We start from the raw sequence: 5042 nt of genomic DNA, 5'->3' as shown, positions 1-5042 counted from the left end.
GCCGCCGCCGCCGCCCGGAGCAGACGCCGCCGCCGCCGCCGCCGCCGCGAGGCCGGGGACCGGAGCCGGATGCTCAGGGGAAAAGAGGGCGGGCCGGCAGAGGGGGCGGGTCCTGGCCGGGCCACCTGACACCTCCCCCGCCGCCGCCCGGAAGCTGGCCCACCACCGGAGCTCCCGGACCCTGTGCTGGCGGGAGGGTGCCGGGAGGCCGAGCGAGCGTGTCCCCCGACACGCCCCAAGGCCCGCGCCGAGGGAGCGACCAGATGTCCTGGTCTGGCAGTGGGTCCTGCTGGCAGTTGGCTGAGCGGGGAGACCGCTCTGCGCCATGTGTCAGGGCCCCGTTCTGCTCGGTGATGGGGGAGGAAAACCACAAGGATGGACAAATCCTCCCGGCCTGTTTTCTCCAAAAGCACGGATGCTTACATTCCCCTCGCTTCCTACGGAGCAGGTCGGAGCTGCCGCCCAGCTCGGCAGTAAGCGCGGACCCCCGGCCGCCGGCCCCAGCCTCAGAGCTGCGTGAGGGCAGGAGGAGGGAAACCAAGGCCAGGATACTCGAACCTCGGGGCCCTGATCCCTCTGCTGTCCCCGCGCCCTCCACCAAGCCAGAAGCAGGGACCCTCTTAAGAGGGGCCGCTCCGTGGCCCTACGCAGTCTTTAGTGTCCGAAGAGCGCTTTTCTCCACCGCCTGCCTTCCCACCTGGCCCCATGCCCGCGGGGCTGCGAGCCATGACCCTCACTCAACCTGCCCCTGTAGCCTGCTCAGAGTGGGCACTGCTGATTTTCACTCTCATGGAAGGGAGATGTGAAAGCTCAGAGGGCTTATTTCACTTACTTCATCATTCATTCAAGGAACGTATGCCAGATCTTGACGAAGCAATTGCTCTCACATCTCTGCAGGTCTCAGCCAGGAAAAAAAAAAAAAAGGGTACACTTGGGAACCGGGGCGCCCCAGCACATCCAGAAAAGCATTGGGAGATTCCTAAGCCAGGGGCACACACCAATCCCTTCTCTTGTGCATCCACTCACAAGGTCATTGGGCATATATTGTCAGTGTCACTCCCGCCCCCAGGCTCCCAGGTTCACAAGCCCTCTATATTCCTCAGAAGGGAGCCCTTCTTTGCCTGGACATCCCCTACTTATCCTTCAGCACTCAGTGGGGAGTCATCTCTAAGCAGCTGTGCCTGACGCCCCACTCCAACCCCATTATATGCCCCTGCTGTGCTCTGCCCTGTCCTTCTTCCCTCTAGGGCAGCGCCAGTCACTCTGGGTTGTCAAGGTCAGGTTTTTAATTTTCTGTCTGCCTAGCTTCTTGAAGACTGGGAAGTTATCTTAGTCATTTTTTGTATCTCCAGCATCTAACAAAGTCCTTTACACGTAGAATAAATGAGTAAAGGTAAATCTCCCAACAACACAGTCAATGCTCTGCTTATTTTAACATATGATCTCACACTTAAGGAGTTCAATGTTGCCTCTTAACCATAATGTTGCCTCTAAGCCTCTCTCTGTCTCTGTCTGTCTCTCTCTCCTCTCCTTTCTTCTTCCCTCTCATACCCCCAGCCTCGTATGTGCTCTGAGAGATGGTGAGCACAGATCAAGATGTTTCGTTTGCTCCCCAGAGGACAGGGCTCCACTCCAGACCCTGTGGTTAAGGTGATGGAGTTGTGGGGAAAGACTGTTGAGCAGGCCCACCCAGACCCTTTCCAGAGGGTCCGCTGCCGATTTCAGGCCTGTCCAGACTTGGGGAGCAGGGCAACTGTCAGGGATGATGGAAAGGGGTTGGCGTTAGGAGGGTGGAGGGCATAGGGCTCCTGGGAATGACAGAGTCTAATGCTGGAAGCAGAGTGGCTGTTTGTTCTGCCCCAGCACAGCTCCTTCTGGTCCTGACTGAACCAGCAGGGTCAGATAGCAGACCTTGACTGCTGACCTCCTGGCTAATGGAGGGAAGGACAGGAGAGAAAGTTGTCAACTGTAACATCTAGAGGTCCAAGCTCTCCTCAGGGAGCTCTCATCCAGAGTATTAGGACTAATCTCTCCCTGGCTCCAGGGCTGCAGGTCACGATTCACCCTTGATTTGAGGAGCATTCAGAGGAGATCTGAACCAGTCTATTCTCAGGACCCAAATATGAGTAAAACCCAGACCAGTACTGGGTTGAGGGTGAGAATGAAGATAGGAGGCTGGAGGAAAGGGCTTAGCAGGTATGGGGGGGAGGTGGACTGTGGTCCAGGGATGCATCTCTGAAGGGCTAGGAGTGGTGGGGATGCCAGCCAAGTGATCACTTTAGGGGGATAATCTCAATTAATCCTTGTAATCCATGGACCCAGGATTCAGCTTCCCTCCTAATCCCATCCCAGCAGATCATCCTCTCTGAGGACTGATGCAGCCATTTATCCCCCTTTACCCTGATTTCTAAATGCCTAGATTCTTTCATTAAAAAGAAAAAAAAAAGTGAATCTTTTAAAGATGCAAAAAGTACAGTATATTATACACATTCTTCTGCAACCTTTCTTTTTTCCTTAACTTTTTTTTCTTTTTACATTTATTCATGCTGTTTTGTATAGCTCTAGTTCATGAATTTTAACTGCTGAATTTTGTTCCATTGTTTGAATATACCACAATTGATTTATCCATTCTTCTGCTAATGAGCATTTGGGATATTTCCAATATTCCCTGTTGTAAACAATGCTGTGATGGACAGTGCTGTGCATGCCTCCTTGGCATATATGTAAGCACATCTCTAAGGTAGATACCTAGAAGTAGAATTTCTGGGTCATAGAATATGTGCACCTTAAACTTTACTAGGTATTGCCAAATTGCTCTATAAAGCAGCTGAACTGATTTTTACTCCACTAACAGTGGCTGTCAATGCTTTTTTATTTTTTTAATTAAAAAAATTTTTTAAAGATTTTTTTTATGTGGACCATTTTTAAAGTCTTTATTGAATTTATTACAATATTGCTTCTGTTTTGGTTTTTTGGCCACGAGGCATGTGGGATCTTAAGCTCCCTGACCAGGGACCGAACCCGCACCCCCTGTGTTGGAAGGCGATGTCTTAACCACTGGACCACCAGGGAAGTCCCTCAATGCTTTTTTAGATTCACTAACATATTTATAAATTTCTTTGCTCACCATTCCTTCTTGCATTTCATTCCTTCCTTCTTATTTCAGTTTCCTTCTTACGAAGTATATCCTTTGGTAGCATTTCAGTGAAAGTCTTTGAGTGGTAAACATTCTCAGTCTTTGCCTTAAAAGGTCTTTATTTCACAACACTTAAATGGAAATTTAGTGGGCATAAAATTTTAGGTTGACAATTCTTTTAGATATACTTTTAAAGATATTCTATTTTTTTCTGTAATCTTTTGCTGCTAATAAGAAGTCAGCTGCCAATATAATTGTCTCTCTAGGCAAACAATTTTTAAAATTTTTTTTATTTTTTGTTGCTTTTAAGATTTTTCTTTTTCTCTTCAGTATTCTCCAGTTTCACCACAATGTGTTTATAAGCTCAGTTCTCAATCTGAGGACTGTGTCTTTCTTTTATTTTGGAAAATTATCAATCATTATCTCTTGGAATATTATTGTGTTGGCCAAAAAGTTCAAACATAAATCCAGATGCGACACAAGCATTTTCTCAGGCTCAGACTTCAATTTCTCAGGGTTGACTTGGATTTCTAACCCTTTTCTCTGCTTCGTTGAACTGGTGTGTGCCATTTTAGTCTTCTTTCCATGGATAAGGTAGATCTTTGATGTTCTGAGCTTTATGCAGGGGGTTCAGTACCAGCTCTTTGTCTCTGGTGGGCTGAGGGCCCATAGCCTATAACTGAAAGCATTAGAACACATCTCTATGTCCCTGGTATATGTCTGTGATCTGTGTCTGAAATGAACCATGGGCTTCTGTGATAGTCCCTCCTCCTTCTCCTCCTCCTCCTTCTTTGTTGAGTCTTATATCCTTTCTTTAATTCTGATATCTGGTAATTTCCCTTTTTAAACCAATTTTGCAATTGTTCATACGTTAGTTTTTAAATTCTGTTTTATGTAGTATTTCTGTGTGTGTTTTAGGGGCACTGGGTGAAGAGAAACTACATTAGTTCAGTCTGTCACGCTGTCAGAATTTCCTTTCCAGATTCTCTTTATCCTTAGTAGCATTCCTAACAATCCCTATGCCTGTAAGGTGTGTTATAGTTTGAAAAGTGTTTTCACATACAGTTTCTGATTTAATCCTCTCAACTTTAAGAAATGAATAGTATTGTTCCCATTTTACCAAGAGGAAAGCTGAGACTAAGAATTGTAACTTTATCCCTAGCTTTTGGACTTTGAAGCCAATGCATTTCATAGCTTGGGTTTTACATGGGGAGTTTGCCTTTTCTTGACCTCCAGCTCAGGCCCTGATTGTTCTGACCACCCGCTCTTTATCTGAGGCTCTCTGAGAGGCTTTCTGCCTAACACGAAGCAACCCTTTGGCTCTACCATCTCAGGTTCAGCTCCTGGAGCTATGTCAATCCCCTTCTGCTCGGCTTGGCCTCAGTGGAAATAATGGGGTATATACAGGCCATGGCTAATGGGGAGACTGACTGGCAGTTTGTCTTCAGGGTCCTTTATTCACTCACCACTGGGTCATCTCTGTTTCAACTTGAGAAAGGGCAGGCAATGTATACTTGTGTGGCGGGGAAAGGGGAACAGAAAAAAAGAAAAATCCAGGAAAAGTAGGACTCGTCTGGGATTTGAACCCGGGACCTCTTGCACCCTAAGTGAGAATCATAGCCCTAGACCAAAGAGCCACCGAGGGTTACTCTTTGCCAGCTGTGTCTTCTTTGCCACATCAGCAGTAGCCGCAGTTTGTGGTTCCTAGTAGGGCCTCTCTTCTCCGTCCAGGCTGGCTCCCAGCCCAGGTCGGCTGCACTGCAGCAGGCCTTGCCCCTCGGCTCTCTCCACTGCTCCCTGGCCCACTGTGGAGCCACACAGTGATTAGGCAAGGTCCCATCTTCCCGGTGACCATCCAGTTCCCCCTCAGGGCTGCCAAGTGGAGTTCGTGGGGTGCTGCTGGGGA

The sequence above is a fragment of the Mesoplodon densirostris genome, chromosome 9 (genome assembly GCF_025265405.1).
Source record: "Mesoplodon densirostris isolate mMesDen1 chromosome 9, mMesDen1 primary haplotype, whole genome shotgun sequence".
Taxonomy (NCBI): domain Eukaryota; kingdom Metazoa; phylum Chordata; class Mammalia; order Artiodactyla; family Ziphiidae; genus Mesoplodon; species Mesoplodon densirostris.
This window is presented reverse-complemented; position numbering follows the sequence as displayed.